The sequence below is a fragment of the Globicephala melas genome, chromosome X (genome assembly GCF_963455315.2).
Source record: "Globicephala melas chromosome X, mGloMel1.2, whole genome shotgun sequence".
NCBI classification, from domain to species: domain Eukaryota; kingdom Metazoa; phylum Chordata; class Mammalia; order Artiodactyla; family Delphinidae; genus Globicephala; species Globicephala melas.
In genome coordinates, this window is record NC_083335.1 from 105,961,408 (window position 1) to 105,979,206 (window position 17,799).

A 17,799-nucleotide genomic window follows, 5' to 3' on the forward strand; every position below is an offset into this window, starting at 1 on the left:
TATACAGCATAATGGCTTGACCTACGTAATTGTGAAATGATTACAATAAGTTAACATCCATCAGCTCATATAGATACAAAAAGAGAAGAAAAATGTGCTTCTCCTTGTCATGAGAACTTTTAGGACCTACTCTCTTATCAACATTCAAATATACCACACAGCAGTGTTAACTACGGTCATGATGGTGTACATTACCTCCCTGGTACTTATTTATCTTATAACTGTAAGTTGGTACCTTTTGACCACAAGTCTGGAATTTGAAATCCAACCAAGGAGTAAGGAACACCCACACACCCCCATTTCCAGTGGGGACACTGCTCATGGTCCCCCGGCTATATGTGAAGGTGAACAAGGCCCACCTATCCACTGGAAACAAACTGCCCCTGATAGAGCAAGAAAGCAGAGAGACTGCACAGTCAGCCACCAGGTATGCATTTTGTGTGAGCTCCTGCTTTGGAAGCGTGATGTGCCCACAGAGCAAAAGCCCTGAGCCACTGACTTTGGTCCTCAAGACGTTGGGCTGAAGCCCATAGTAAAACCACTTTCCAGGGACAGTGAATGGGAGAGAAAAAAAGCCTCCATGAAGATGAGCGTTCCAAAAAAACCTACAAAGGCCACAATGAAACCCAACACCCGCACAAGGAAGCCAACATCTAAGAGGAGTCATATAAAAGAAAGTCGAAATAATAGAACAATTTGGAAAGGATTTTAAAATAAGTGTATTTAAAATCAACAAACAAAAGCATGTGCTACGAATCAAGAACAGATGGAATTCTTGATAAAAAACAACACACAGGCAGTGCACTGGGCACTCCCGCGGCTCCGTCTCCTGCTACAACAGTGTTTGGACAGAACAGACCCAGGGGCGCCCCTCGCTCCCGCCTCTGACCACCTCCAACCTGTGTTCCACTCGCAACCTTCGGAACCAGCCGCTCAGCTGTCCTCAGCCACCGGGACCGCCAACACCATATTTTGAGCTTAACTCTGTATTACCGATCCACCACGAGCTCCCAGATTCGTCAGAATGATTCCGCCGAGGTGGAGGCCGCCGTCAACCGCCTGGTCAACAGGCATCTGCCGGCCTCCCGCACCTACCTCTCTCTGCGCTCCTATTTCCACCGCCACTACGCGGCTCTGGAGGGCCTGGGCCACTTTTTCCGCGAAGTGCCCGAGGGGAAGCGTGAGGGCGCCCAGCGCCTCTTGAAAATGCAAAAGCAGCGCGGCAGCCGCGCCCTCTTCCAGGACGTGCAGAAGCGTCTCAGGATGAGTGGGGTGAAACCCAGGACGCTGTGGAAGCCGTCGTGCTCGCGGAGGACCTGAACCAGGCCCTTGTAGACCTGCACGCCCTGGGCTCTGCCCGCGCAGACCCCCGCCTCTGTGACTTCCCGGAGAGCCGCCTCCTAGATGAGCAGGTGAAACTCATCCAGAAGATGCACGCCCACCTGACCAACCTCCGCAGGCCGGCTGGTCCCCAGGTGGGGCTGGGCGAGGCCCTCGTCGAAAGGCTCGCCCTCCAGCACGAGTAGGAGCGTCCGGAGCCCAGCGGCCTTTGAGGAGCCCCTGTGGTGTCAGGGCTTTGGCCTGAAGTTGTACTAGACAGTTTTTTTTTAATAATGTATTTATTTATTTTATTTTTTTATTTTTGGCTGCATTGGGTCTTCGTTGCTGCGCGCGGGCTTTCTCTAGTTGCGGCGAGCGGGGGCGCTACTCTTCGTTGCGGTGGCTTCTCTTGTTGCGGAGCACGGGCTCTAGGCGTGCAGGCTTCAGTAGTTGTGGCATGTGGGCTCAGTAGTTGTGGCACGTGGGCTCTAGAGCTCAGGCTCAGTAGTGTGGCACGTGGGCTTCAGTAGTTGTGGCTTGCGGGCTCTAGAGCGCAGGCTCAGTAGTTGTGGCACACGGGCTTAGTTGCTCCGCCACCTGTGGGATCTATCCCAGACTAAGGCTCGAACCCGTGTCCCCTGCATTGGCAGGTGGATTCTTAACCACTGCGCCACCAGGGAAGTCCCACTAGGCAGCTTTTAACCACCCTGGAGCCCTCTCCCAAGCCTTGGACCAAATGGAAACAACAAAGCTTTTTGCAGCAAAAATAAATAAATAAATACATATTAAAAAATAAAAACAACACACAAATAATTTTTAGATGGAGTTATTAGTCAAGGTCCAGTCAGGAAAAGAAAAATCCCTCAACAGAGGGAACTTTATACAAGGAATTTATGACACAGGTGATGGTGGAACGGAGAAGCCAAGGAGGGATGGTGAGGCATCCCAGAGATTAAAAACAGCAGGAAGGGGCTTCCCTGGTGGCGCAGTGGTTGAGAGTCCGCCTGCCGATGCAGGGGACACGGGTTCGTGCCCCGGTCCGGGAAGATCCCACATGCCGCGGAGCAGCTGGGCCCGTGAGCCATGGCCGCTGAGCCTGCGCGTCCGGAGCCTGTGCTCCGCAACGGAAGAGGCCACGACAGTAAGAGGCCCAAGTACCGCAAACAAACAAACAAACAAACAAAAAGCAGCAGGAAGCTGCTACCGCCCGTATGATTGAAGGGACAACAGAAGGAGGTTGTGTTGGCAGAACCCAGCATTTACAGCCCGCTGATGGGAACTAGAAGCACAGCAGGTGCTGCGGCCCTGAAAGGTGAGGCTGTCTGGCGGGAGATGGAGGCAAAGACGAGACACAGTCACTTCCAGAGACGTTACCCAAAGCCGAGACAGAGGGAGAGAAATATGCAAACTTACATAGAAGGGATCATGGGATATGAAGGTCCTTGCAATATGGAGGGAACAGAGCATCAGGGAACAGGATGGGGAATGAATCTGAGAACTAACTGACGAATGCCCAACATGCTGAGATAAACAAAATAATGGGTGGAAAAAGTGAATTTGTGACTTAGAGGACAGCTGAGGGAATCACTCATCAGAGGCTGCACAGTGATAAAAAGATTTAAAATATGAGGACATAATTAAGAACTAAGAGAGTAGGTTGAGAGGCACCAGGACTTATTTAATGAAAGTTCCAGAGAGTAAAACTAGAAAAAATCAGAAAGGGGCAATATTTAAGGAGATAATGTCTGAGAATTTTAGAGAACTGAAGAAAGACAGAGTCCCTAGATTGAAAAAGTGATTTCTAGGAAAGATGGGCTGTATTATTTGTACCAATCAACTAAAAATATGAATAACTAACAACTGAACACATGAATAGATTTTTAAAAATATGGATAACTAACAAACAACTAAACACGTGAATAGATTTTTTTAAACCTTAAGAGCATTTAAAAGCTAATGAAAAAGCAAGGAAATACCAGGCCAAAAACCAAGAGAAAGCAGGAGTCTATAGAAAGAAACAAAGTTTCAAAGCCCAGGATCACTTTTACCCCCAAGAGATTTGCTAATAAGGAACACTTGTGCTGCAGTTTTAGCAGCTTAATGGGGAAATTTGGACGCAAAACAGCCCAAGGTAGAGAAAGTAATAGGAGGCCTTTCCTATGTTAAGCTGGGACCCCACTGGCTTGGTGATATTTAGAGCAGGAAAAAAATTCCTTTCCTGTGAAGTTGTGACCATGAACTTATAGCTTAGGTTCACAGTGCCTGAGTAGTTCTGGGAAATTAGAGCTGTGTACCTGATTTAAAGTGGTTCCAGATTGGGACTACCCCATGAAGAAAAGGCAAATGGAGAACTTCCTTTTGGAGAAAAGCAGCTTCATTCTAGCTTCAGTGAATCTTCAAAATAAAATTTCAAGTACAGTAATCAGTATAAAGTCAAACTAACCAAACATATAAGAGAACAAGTCACCATGAGTGGGAACCAGTTGAAACAACAGACTGCAGAATCAGACTTACCAAAACTTCAGAGATTAATTGAAAAAAAATGCTTATATTATTTAAAGAAATAAAATACATTATTGAAAATATCTGCAAAAAAACAAAAAACGGGCGCATGAAAAATACAAGATGAGCCTGGAGCATCTTGAAGTACCAGAAAGTAAGGAAGTGCTCAAAAAAAAAAAAAAAAAAAGGATGGGAGTATGTCAGTGGAATACAGGAGAACACCTGAATGAGCTACCAATTGTTAAAGCTGGAACAATTTGGGCAAGAGAAACAAGACAAATCATGTAATACTGAACTACAACCTAAAGTTATACTTATAAAAAATATCCATGAGTCCATACTGATATAAACAACTGAAAAAAAAGTTGATGGGGGAGAATAGACAAATCTCCTATACTGAAGAATTACAAATAATTTATGTAGATACCCCCCCTCAAGGAGGTGATGCTTAACTCCTCACCCCTTAAGTGTGGGCTGTGCTTAGTCTTGCTTCTAAACAGTACTGTATCAAAAGGGGGGAAAGTAACTTTATAGTGGAGAAACCTAGCAAGCACTACGTCAACCAGGTGATCAAGGTCAACATTGCCAGTGAAATTGCAGAAAGATACATTTCCTACAAAGGAGAAACAGACTGACAGTGGACTTTTCAACAAAAATAGCAGAGGCCTAAAGAAAATAGGAAGTTAATTTCTGTGAGCTGAAAGAGAATAACAGCCAACCTAACAAGCTATACTCAGTGAAAGTATCCTTCAAGAATAAATATGAAATGTATTTACAATAGCCAAGACATGGAAGCAGCCTAAATGTCCATCAACAGAGGAGTGGATAAAGAAGATGTGGTACATATACACAGTGGAATATTACCCAGCCATAAAAAAGAATGAAATAATGCCATTTGCAGCAACATGGATGGACCTAGAGATGATCATACTAAGACAAAGACAAATATCATGATATCACTTATATGTGGAGTCTAAAATACGATACAAATGAGCTTATTTACAAAACAGAAACAAACTCACAGACATAGAAAACAAATTTATAGTTACCAAAGGGGAAAGTGGGGGAGGGATAAATTAGGAGTTTGGGATTAGCAAATACAAACTACTTCGTATAAAATAGATAAACAATAAGGTCCTACTGTATAACACAGGGAACTATATTCAATATCTTACAATAAAATATAATGGAAAAGAATATGTATATGTATAACTGAATCACTTTGCTGTACACCAGAAACTAACACAACATTGTAAATATACTTCAATAAATAGATAAAAATAAATTAAATAAAAGAAGGCAAAAAAATATTGACTGTACAATACAATAATAATAATGTTTTGAAAGGCTAAGAGACACAACTACAATGGCATATAGGCCAGGAGGGGGTATAATGGGGCATTCTACGGTCCCTGCATGGTCCTGGGAGCAAGCAAAATTACCATTTAACATTAGACTTTTACTTATTAAAGATACATGTTTTACCTCTATTACAAGTACCACCCAGCAATTTTACTCCTGGATGTATACCCAAGAGAAATGTGTGAACATGTACACCAAAAACGAAGCACAAGAATCTTCACAGCGTTTTCTTATAATACCCTACATTAGAATATAATCTGCAAAAAAAACTGAATCACTATGCTGTACACTTGAAACTAACACCATATTGTAAATCAACTGTACTTCAATTTTAAAAAAGAGAAGCACTCGGATGGCCTTTAAATTGAAGTCAAAGTTCAATTTCTTAAATATCAGATCCATGGAACGGGAGAGAAGCTTGGATAACACTGGAGAATAGTGGTAGAAGATGTGCTTTTTCAAGTTGAAAATCTATTCTGACTTTTAGAATTCTAAAGTTAAACTTCTCCTCACTGGGATTTCAGTCCAATGACATCTAGAGAAACATGACTTTTTTGGTGTCTAATACAAGATCATGAAAGTATTTTTAAATGGTTCAAAAAGCTCATTTGTTATGAACTAACATTTTAGAAACAACTTTTCAGTGACCTATGTGACAATAAATCAGAAACATACTGATTAAGTTTACCCTGAACTAACAGGCAAAGAGATAGAAAAGACACAGTTTAGACATTTCCAAAGGCAATGCATTTGGCCCAGTTTTTGAGTCGCTAAACAAAACAAAGGACATTGATTCTTTTTTTTGTCTATGATGCTATCACAAGCTATGAAACTAACTCCAACATTGCTTTGTGTATTTTCTTCCTTTTTAAAAAAAAATTTATTTATTTATTATTTTTGGCTGCGTTGGGTCTTTGTTGCTGCGTGCGGGCTTTCTCTAGCTGCAGCGACCGGGGGCTACTCTTCATTGCGGTTCACGGGCTTCTCATTGCGGTGGCCTCTCCTGTTGTGGAGCACGGGCTCTAGGCACGTGGGCTTCAGTAGTTGTGGCTTGTGGGCTCAGTAGTTGTGGCTCGTGGGCTCTAGAGCGCAGGCTCAGTAGTTGCGGTGCACGGGCTTCGTTGCTCCGTGGCATGTGGGATCTTCCTGGACCAGGGCTCGAACCTGTGTCCCCTGCATTGGCAGGCAGATTCTTAACCACTGTGCCACCAGGGAAGTCCTGCTTTGTGTATTTTCATTGCAATTTTTGTCTTTATACAAATTTTGTCTTCTTCGTAATATTAAGATTATTAATTATAGAAACAAAATAAAACTAATCAAGTAATCGTGCTATTACTAAATTTTAAATGTTTTAGTTAGGTGCAGTGTTTGGCAATGAAAGACAATTTGGGAGTTGGATATGATTATTAGAAATTTTTCCCAACTTTGCATTTTTTACAGCTTGGTATTTTTTCTATTTTACTTAAACTATAGATATATTTTCTCTTTTGGGGGGTATAAGCTTACTTTGTCTCTTCCTAGAAATGTATGTATCTAGTAAGAGCAATAAAAAGAAATTAAAACATATGTATTTAAATGTATTATAAATAAAACACTTGTGACAAAAATCTATCCATTCATTAGCTAGGGATAGAAAATTGAAGCTACTGAAGTAAAATTAATGGGGGACAAAAAAGGGATCCTCACAGCGGCAATATTTGAGACACCTCCAGATGTTGATAGAGAAAGGGTATATAAATTGAAGTATATTCAGGCAACGGAGCAAAACAGAACCAGGGAGTTCCAGAGAGTCTCTGTAACTGGAGTAGGTTGACAACCTTTCCCAGCACAGTCACTGGAATGAATGAATTGATTTGCTTCACTCTGTTGAGGATTAAAGGATTAAAAGTTCCAGAAGACTGAGTCACCCTCACATACTTTGGGCAACATGCTGACACTTTGGCTCTATTGCAGAAATTACAGGAAGAATCTGGCAGATGGAGCATTCAGGGGCCTCTGTAGGAGTTCTGCCAGATCCTCGATTTATCATTCCACCAAGATTGTACACACCTAGGGAATTGCCCAGAAATAATCATGATTGCTGTTGGGAGGGTTGAATGAATGTTGGGTGGTACCCCCTCCTCATGAAACACCCCATCCCTTTGGTCACTAATTATTCACATAACCCATCTTCCCATATATACCCTTCCAAAAATTCTGTTGTTTAAAATAACGTGATTGTTTCCCCTTACAACATAAAATGAACTCACACTTCCCAAAGAGAAACCAAGGTCTCCTCAGTTTCTGCATCCAGCTGCAAGATAAAGATCTTTGGATCAGATCTGTTCCTCTTCTAATTCCAACACAATTCTGGAACCTATGGTCTAAATAGCACAAGTTTATCCATCTTCATTTATATTGAGAGAGAAGTCAGTCAAAGATTTGAGAAATTCTTTAAAATATATAAATACACATATTTGGCAAACTTGAGGATCAGCAATAGGCTTTGTTTTTGCCACTAGTTGTGAGGTATCCCTCCTCCATCACACAATCCTAACTGCTCTTGCCTTGCAGGTGTGAGGCGTCCCAAACTTGAATTCCTGAGCATCTTTGCCCTTGTCAGTTTTGCCTGTTTAGGCATCCGGTAGTCTTTAACTTTTACGGAGGGGAGCTTCCTGAGTTCCATTCATCCTCTGCCTTGCCCCCATAGTGTGGCAGCAAACTATTTTGCATTGATCAGAAGCAATTAATTAAGCCAACATCATAACCCCCTTGTGTTTGCATTCACACAGCAGTGCTGGGAAGAGACGAGCAGTTTTAGTACCAGATAACCCCCAGGGCTGTCTAGATTAACGTCCTAGCTGAAACCAGTGGCTCTATCTCACCCCAAAGGGGGAGGCTGCACATGATCTCAATTTCTCACAAGCTCTCCCAGTGCTATCAGCAGTGGGCAGCTGGTGTTCTCAGAACAGGAATGAAACTCCCCTGGGTCGTTGGCATCCAAGCTCAAATTCACACCCTTCCCCCAACCCCTGCTACACACACACACACACACACACACACACACACACACACAAACACACAACTGCTCTCATAGGAACCCTATAAAAATGGAGAAAACCTGCCAATAAGTATATGAAAAGATTTTCAACCTCATTAATAACTAGGGGAATGCGAACTAAAACAACGTGAAGTTGTTTTTCTCTCACCAGACTGGGAAATATGGCATTCTGGCAAGATTTAGAGCAAACAGGCACATTCATTACTACAGGAAGTGTAAATTAACACAGCCATTTTGTTGGGCAATTTGGCAATGTCGCTAAGACTAAAGATGTGCATATTATACGACCCAGCTCTTCCCCTCATAGGTGTCTGGCCCAGAAAAACACACTCTGGCATAGACAGGTAGGAAATGTTCACTGCAGCATTGTGTATAACAGTGAAAATCTGGAAACAACTTAAGGTCATCAGTACGAGATAGATAAGTAAAATGTGGTGTTTTCCATTTCATAGCTAAGAATGAACTAGATCCACATATATCAACAGGGATTTCAAAACTGGTTGAGATGGCTGAGTGGAAAAAAAAAGCAAGGAGGAGTGAAAAAAGTGAATGATATTGCAAGAGAGTGTTATTTTTTGTAAAAGCAAGCACATGCATGTCTATACAATTTTTTTAAGTTCTAGAAAGATTTACTCCAAACTCACAATAAAGAGTGGAGAGGTAGGGAGGAGAGGGACCTAGATCAGATTACTGTCGAAGAGGAGTTTATCTGTAACATACTTATTTTCACCAGGAGAATGTGTTCGTGTTTTATTCTCACAACTGAAGATTAATGATAAAAACAACACATGTTACACTGGAAAGTATACTTACCTTAAAATGCTCACTCACCTGGTGTATGATAAAGACCTGTCTTTTGTGACATCCTCTTTGTAGGACTACAGACCGAGTGACCCCAGAAGTTCCAGAAGTACTCCTCTGGAGACGCAAGGTCTAACAGGCTAACCAGCCAGGCACAGGAGCGTGTCTTTATGAGACTTATTAAGCCAATTCTAACAAGAACTTTCTGAAGCTTTTGAAAATCCATCAAAATTACTGAGTCAGTATCGGCCCTTGAATTAGTTATCTACTGCTGCATAACAAATCATCCCCAAACTTAATGGTTCAAAACATTTGTTTTGCCACAGTTTCTGTGGGTCAGGAACCAGGGTCTCTCACAGTGTTGCAATCAAGATGGTGACTGGGGCTGCAGCCTCATCTGAAGGTTCCGTGGAGGAAGGATCTGCTTCTGAGTTCACTCACATGATTGTTGGCAGGATTGTGTTTCTCACAAGCTGTTGGACTAAGGGTCTCAGTTCCACTGAGGGCCTCAGTTTCTCACTGGTTGTTGGCCAGAGGCCGCCCTCGGTTCCTTGCCATGTGGACCTCTCCATAAGGTAGCTCACACGTGGCAGCTGTCTTCATCAGAATGACAAGCAAGAGGCACCAGAGAGAGACAGTTTGTGACCAAGACAGAGGTCACACTCTTTTGTAACTTAATTTGAGAAGGGCTTTCCCAACCCCTTTGTCATATTCTATTCATTAGAAGCAAGTGACTAGTGCAGCGCACACTCAAAGAGAGACAAGCATCATTAGGACTCAGTTCAGAAGCTGCTACACGGCCGCATGGGAACTCCGTGCTCTGTTTATGCTGTGTAAAAATGGGGCTGCTGGTGGGGAAGGAGGGAGTGCCCAGAAATGGAGGAAATATTAGTATCCCAAAGAGTCCTGAAAAAGAATTCCTGGTGGTGTTAGAGGGCATATTAGCAACTCCAGTACATGGCACACTTCCCTGTGAGCTGATACCCATTCCCCTGAGAACAGCACCTGACACAACCTGTCCTGAGAATAAAGAGATTTAAGTCAATTGAATATTGTTAATAGGGAATTATCACATATACAATATTGATTATTAATTTTCAACAAAAATAGTACAATTCGACAACTCTAAGTGATTTCTGTGATTTTCTTTTTAAAATTTTGTTGCAGATTTTGACACATATGGTGGCCAATTATATCATAACGACATGTAAAGTTTTTGCATGTAAGCCAGGATCTGAGTATTACTAAGAGAGCAGTCATTTTAAGCTAAGAGCACCTCAAGTGAGCATCACAACTGATAAATTCAACAACATGTGACCATTTGTACCTAACAAGATATTAGACTCCCAGAAAAATGGCCACGCCAATCATGATGCATCACTTGACTTTTCAACCTTTCTCATGAAGATTAAAATCTCTGGTTGTTGTAAAAATTAAGGGTCATCTATCGGTGTTTTTCAGCCTATAGTATGTGAATTATTAGTGGATCAGATGGGACATTGCCATGGGGCTGAACAATCTTCTGGGTGGCTAATCTGAAAACTACATGTGCACATATGGAGTTTTTCTCCTCTCTCTGTCTCTCTCTCTCTCATCCTGTGTTCTCCAAGGGCTTGTGCTGAGCAGCGGACAGCAGCAACATGTAGTCTCTCCTTAAAACTGCCCCGGGAAGCCGGCAATCCCCAACAGAGAGAGACACAGCCAAACATCCCCTACTCCACTGAGGCCCTATAACACTCGAAACAAGCTCCATGATCACAGCCAGCATCACAGCCATACAAACAGGATCTCTCAGACGAAAACATGAGCACGCAAAAATCACAGAACATCTGAGGAAAGTCATGGCCATAAAAAACAGGCACCAAGCTCAACCAACACAAGAAATACCAGAGTTGCCTCTGGTATTCATGGAGGAATAGTTGCGTGTGTGTGTATGTGTTTTTTCATTTCCATTCCACCTTGAGAAGCCTGAAATATCTCAAGGCTGAGGTAATAGGAGGAGGCTTTTAAAAAATGTAATTAAAGGACTTCCCTGGTGGCCCAGTGGTTAAGACTCTGCGCTTCCAATACAGGGGGCACGGTTCGATCCCTGGTCAGGGAACTAAGATCCCACATGCCGCATGGCACAGCAAAAAAAAAGTAATTAAAAGCTGAGAAGGAGCCATGAACTCTTTCAGCATAATTCGGTTCAAAACATACACCAACAGGAAGTTATCCTCCACAGAAGCATCTGATTGCTTTGGAACTATTTCTCCTACAGATCACAGCAGCACAATGAACTCTTCCGCTGTCCACTTCCACCCTCAGGACCTCAAGTTTTCTTTCCCGCCCCCATTCAAAAGAGGAACTGCGTGACAACCCATGACAGAGATACTAAAAAGATCAAGGAATATGGGGAAGGGGCGAAGATGTTGGAAATGGTTCAAGGAGGTTGCGCTCTACCGGCAGCAGGACACAGGTGCACGAGATGAGTTGAATGGATGAGGACAAGGAGCCAAGTTCTCCTTTACACTCCAGATGTCTTGGATTATGAAGTAAAGAACCAATTCCACGTGTTTGCTTGGCCGAGGGTGTGTGTATACTACCTCTTTCACCTCTCCGATCACTTACAAAACTTCACTTTCTCCCAAGGAGAAGACAAAGAGAGGGAAGGGTTATGCATGAGGTAGTTATTGACCGTCCTGTCCCTTCCCCAGCATAGCAGGGGATACAGGGACTGAACTACATTTGGGGTGCTATCAGTCATCTTTGAGTTTTAAGGTGTGATATCCAGCTGGACTTCAGATTGAAACTTTTGTGTTAAACTTGAACAAGAGAATATTTTCACCATGAACATTAGACCATCAGATCAAGGATGGTAAAGAACAGAGTCACCCAGACCAAGGCCATGATAGACCTGACATTGACTCCAGATGGCCCAAAAGAGGGCCAGGGTGAGGTCTGAAGTCAGAGTGGCAAATCTGGGGGAGAATATGCTGTTAGAAGTGTATATACTGGAACGAAAACCCAAACATATGCAGCATTATGTAAGTCTACCAAATGGAGAAAGTCTGAAGTTGTAAATGACATGTCATTTAAAACATAACCTCCACAGATGTCCAGTTTCTTACAAAATGGAAGTTGTTCCTGGATGGGGGCAGGGGCCTTGTGACTGACACGTTTGCAGTGTATTCGCTCAGGGCCCTCCTAGGTTCCACCCACACCATCAGCCCCTGGGACTTAGCAGACTCTGAGGCTGGTCATGATGTAGGCTTTGACATCACTGATATGGATGGAGTACTTGCTACCAGAAACATCATCAGCTGGTGAGAAGTACCTCTTAAGGTACCAGATCAAAAGACTGATCTGTGACTAGAGATGCTGATGAAATGGAACACAGGCAGAGGCTGCAAGAACAGAGCATCAGTGAAATGACTCTCACGTTAGGGTTGTTCATGGACCCTAGGTCACCAAATCGTTTGTTTGTCTGCTTGTTTGTGTTTGAGAGCTGCGTCACAACCCTAGAGAGAGCAGCAGAATGGAAAACGGCCTCAATTCATAGGCCCAATCTATTAGCACACGTTAGTGAGAAGGGGGAAAGGCACTACTTAACTTCTTCAGACTGGAACACCTCTTACAGCAGGCGTCTCCTGGCAGACAGCAAGGCTAGAAGGGCCAGAAGCACCAGGAGCAGAGGTTCTCAACCGTAGCAGCACGTGGAGTCACCTGGGAGCTTTGTAAAAATCCTGATGCCTTGGCCCCTCCCCCAGAGGTACACCGCTCAATTGGCCTGGCCTGAGTCCTGTGCAGGGGAACTCGTTAAACGATCCCAGGTGAGTCTAATATGCAACTAGGGTTGAGAACCTCTGACCCGAATTAAGGGCTTGTAATCCTAAATTATAGTCAAGATTTATTAAGCCATCTTAGATTTCATTAAACTTCAGAATTCTCATTGTTGGTGAAGCCAATCTGAGGAAGAGAAAAAGGTTACCGTCCATGTTCACCAAAAGCAAGATTTAACAATAAAGCTCAGGCTAAAGATTCTAGTGTAGATCTAGGGGAGAGAAGCGATTCAAAAATATGAAACTGTGGGAATTCCCTGGTGGTCCAGTGGTCAGGCCTCCGTGCTTTCACTGCTGAGGGCCTGGGTTCAATCCCTGGTCAGGGAACTAAGATCCCGCAAGACGCGTGGTGTGGCCAAAAAAAAAAAAGAAACTGATATATAAAATAGATCACTAATAAGGACCTACTGTATAGCACAGGGAACTCAATACTCTGTAATGGCCTATGTGGGAAAAGAATCTAAAAAAGAGTGTATATATGTATATGTGTAACTGATTCACCTTGCTGTACGCCTAAAACTGACACAATATTGTAAATCAATTATACCCCAATAAAGATTAAAAGCAAAAGAAATTGTACCCAAGATAAGCAAAATCCCAGTGGTTTGGATAAAGCAGAGTCTGAAACACGAGTAGGGCTCCCTCCCTAGAGTTCAGTTGGGAGACTACACCCACTAATTTGCTTTAGGTTGAAAAGATGAGTCAGAAGAGGGATGGCAGTGAGTTTTGGACCATCCATACCGTGGCATTTTGGAAATGGAAACAAATGGAAATGAAGTTGAAAGTGCTACCTCTAAACATGGGGAGATTCTATCACTATATGGCTTGGGTTTGTTTCAAGTTGTTAAGGAGGATGGCCATCCAACAACAGCCTGCAAACGTGAACATCATCTACTTGGTGAGTGTCTCCTCCTTTTCACATTACACCGTGGAGTGTGCCATTCCCTGGCTCTAAGGTTTGTAAGAAGGAATCATGGTGTACTCAATCAGGCTCAGCCTGGCATGGTCTCCCGGAAGCCAAAAAACTAATTAAACTAACACCACCCGGAGAAGGACGGAGACTGAACTGGAAGAGAAGTAGTCTCTGGGTGCCACTATTAAATACCAGGATTCTCTTCACAGAGACTTTGAAATACTTCCTCGGGAAAACTGTCGCAGGAACAACAATTTTATTTTCTTCTTTTCTTTCTTTTTTTTGGCCGCATCGCACAGCTTGTGGGATCTTAGTTCCCCAATCAGGCATTGAACCCGTGCCCTCGGCAGTGAAAGCACAGAGTCCTAACCACTGGACCACCGGGGAATTCCCTTAGAGTATGAGTATGAACAATTTTACCTCACTATGTTAAGTTTCTAATGGAGAAGATTCTTCTGCATGTTGCAGCTCTTGGGTTTTCATTTGTTGTGGAGAATCCACAGGTAATGCATAAGGAGATTTTTTTTTTTTAAGTAGAGAACATAGAGATTCCCAGTTGGAAGAAGAAGAGCAAGGAGGGGGGACAAAAAAGAAGTTGTATGGACTAGATATTGGAGGGGATTTGAGAAGGTTGGAAGGTGATGTTCAGAGCTCTCTTACCAGCAGTCTATAAAGTGTATTCGGGAAGCAGCAGTGGGGAAAAGGCATATTTAAGATGTTAGGTAAGGACTTCCCTGGTGGTGCAGTGGTTAAGAATCTGCCTGCCAATGCAGGGGACATGGGTTCAAGCACTGGTCCGGGATGATCTCACATGCTGTGGAGCAACTAAGTCCGTGTGCCATAACTACTGAGCCTGCACTCTAGAGGCCGCGAGCCACAACTACTGAGCCCACGTGCCACAACTACTGAAGCCTGTGCGCCCAGAGCCCAGGCTCCGCAAAAAGAGAAGCCACCGCAATGAGAAGCCCACGCACCGCGACGAAGAGTAGCCCCAGCTCGCTGCAACTAGAGAAAGCACGCAAGCAGCAACGAAGACCCAACACAGCCAAAAACAAATTAAAAAATAATTTTTTTAAAAAAAAGATGTTAGGTAGGCATTAAAAATGCATTTCCTCTTTGGTTTTTCTCAAAAGACCAAGTAAAGCTGTAAATTACTCATCATGAATGTTGGCTGCTGACCTAGATTTCTTTGGATGGATGCCTTGCAATAAATGGATCACATAAGGCCGTGACTTAAATTAAAATTATTAACAGTAGATGCAGCATACACAAAATAACTTTAAATTAATGATTAATATCTGGAGAAAGATGAGAGGCTATCACATTCATAAAACAAGAACTGGCTGTTAAAAAACAAACCATTTAAAGACTGGAAAATACTCTCTAGCTGAAGAACAAGTTTTTCTGAGTGATTTTCTTAGAACACAGTGCAAATGGGGAACAAAAGAGATTAAAATGTTAAAGAAAAGTTAAAAGAACAAGGACAGATCCAGAAGTATCAGCTATGATTAAATAAAAGTTCCAGCACAGCTGAAGACAACAGAGGGGAAACTATAATAAAATAAGCGAGATGAAAATTCCCCAGAGGTGAAAAAAAGACACAGTTTTCATATTTAAAGAGCCAGTCAAATGCTAAGTACAGTAAATTTTTAAATATTTATCTGGACTTATTGCAGTGAAATCTCAGAACACCAAGAATAAAGAAAAAGATTCTTTAAATTCCCAAAGAGGAAAAATATATTGCCTTCAAAGCAACTAGAATAATATCATTCTCAGAATTCTCATCACTGCCTCTAAGTGCTATATGAAAGGAAATAATACAGCTTCAACTATCAAAATTGAGAACAGAATGAAGACATATTCAGACATGCAAGGACTCAAAGTTTACCTTCCCAAACCCTTTTCAGGAATTTAGAACATGTGACTGTGTAATTTTTAAGCCTAGAAAGAGAAAGACATAATATTAAAGAAAGAGTACATATAGCCAGGAAAACAGTAAGTAGAAATAATTCGAGGATAGCAGCTGTACAAACAGACGTGGAAAGAAACCAAGCCAGTTGAAACAGGGAAAGGAGGCTTCCAGAGAAAAACTTTTGGGAATAGAATCCAAACAACCTAATGCTGAATCAAAATAAAGAGCTCAAAAATGGCACTGCAATGATGAAACGACTGGTGAATGAACATCATACGTATGTAAATTTGAACTAACACGAAACAAGTGGGAATTGTAATTATACAATACAATGCAAATTTCAAACACCTTGATGAAGTAAAGTAACCAACAAAAAAGTGATAGGTAGGTTTTCTATTTCTGGCAACAGTGGACTAACTTGTTGCATACCAACTCTCTAACCAAGTACAACCGGAAAAACTAGGTAAGATATTTTTAAAAATCTGTTTGAAGGTATCAGAGCGAATGCAATGAGGTCTTGAGAGCAAGATAAAAGATGAGAAACACACAAAGATGAGACCAGCATTCATTGCTGGCTGCTTTTCCCTTCAAGGCATTTACTGATTTTAAAAACAGCAGCTGAAAAGCTGAGAAGCTTAGCAGAAGCAATGACTCATGGTCTGAGGAGCTGAGCAGTGCTTCCAATAGTCCCAAAGGGATGGGGGGAAATTAAGAGTTTAGGGTCCACCAAGGAACAGGGACCCTGATAAATACTCTGTGTTTTTAGCTGGAGTCTGAAGGGCCATATCTTAGGAATAAGGATGAATCAGAAATGAATAAACGCTCAAAAAGACTTACTCTCCGCTTCAAATCAGTTTAATCCCTGATTATATTAAGGAGAACTGCCTCTTTTTCAGCTGCCAGCCTAAAGCTAAAGTAAAACAATTCTATAAGAAAATAACACTTTACAGAGACTCAAATTATCTCTATAATTTTTCATATATATGTCAAACATTCCATCAAAAATTATTAGGAGGATTCTGGCCAAATGGAGTAAGAAGATTGAATTTACCCTCCCATCTGAAACAACCAAAAGATGAAAAAATATATGAAACACTGGGTTACAAGACACTGGACATTAGGCAACAAATGACAGTGATGGGGAGAGCTGGAAAACAAACAAGGTGAGCCCTAGGAGCACCCCACATTACTGTCTTTGGTGCCCACGTCATGGAGCAGGGAAGGGGAACTCAGAGATAGCCCAGTGACCTCCCCGAGTTGAAGAGACAGAGCTGAAAATCTGGGGAGATCAAAATGGCTAGAATCTTCAGGAATGAATTCCAGAGAGGAGAGAACTGCAAAAAGAGAGAGAACTCCAGCTCTCTGCACAGGGCCTCACTTGAGTATTCAGCAGAGTGCTAATCAGCACAGGCACGTCGGGAAACTGCCCAAGGCCAGGGAAAGAATCAAATGAAGAGATTAGAGGGAACAGTACTCAGAGTTAACACGGGGCCAAGAATACTGCCTGTTCCCACTAACCGGACTGGACAACCTCAGAATTCACAAGGAATTTGGCAACGTACTCTGAGGAATCTGAGGTCAGTTGAGGGGATAATTAACCCTAGGCTAAACACTGTTCTGATCCTGTCTAACAAATCTTAAAAACAAGACCTGAAAGGATCAAATTGTTTCCAAGGAACCGTGTCACAGAATAAAGCTCAGCAAGGTAAAATGCACAATGCCTGGTGTCCAATTAAAAAAATTACTAGGCATGCAAAGAAGCAGGAAAATACAGCCCAAAAGGGGGGGGGAATCAATCAATGAAACCAACCCAAAATGACACAGGTGTTAGAATTCATAGACAAGAACACTAAAAAGGGTTATAACAGTATTTCATGCCCTCAGAAGTTAAGACGTGGAAGACTTGTTTTTTAAAAAAAAAGACTCAAATCGAGATTCAAGAGATAAAAATTACAATGTCTGAGATGAAATTACACTGGATAGGATTAGTAGCAGATCAGTAATAGCCAAAAATTTTCCAAATATAATTAAAACTATATACTCACAGATCCAAGAAGCTCAGTGAATCCCAAGCACAAGAAGCATGAAGAAAACTGTACCAAGGCACATCATAAATCATATTGCTCAA

The 17,799-nt window shown here is 42.3% G+C and overlaps 1 pseudogene; it reads left to right on the forward strand.

Annotated features, from left to right (window-relative positions):
* The first annotated feature begins 320 nt into the window (after nt 1–320).
* On the forward strand, nt 321–1,526 carry LOC115849817 (ferritin light chain pseudogene; annotated as a pseudogene).
* Nucleotides 1,527–17,799: the final 16,273 nt, after the last annotated feature.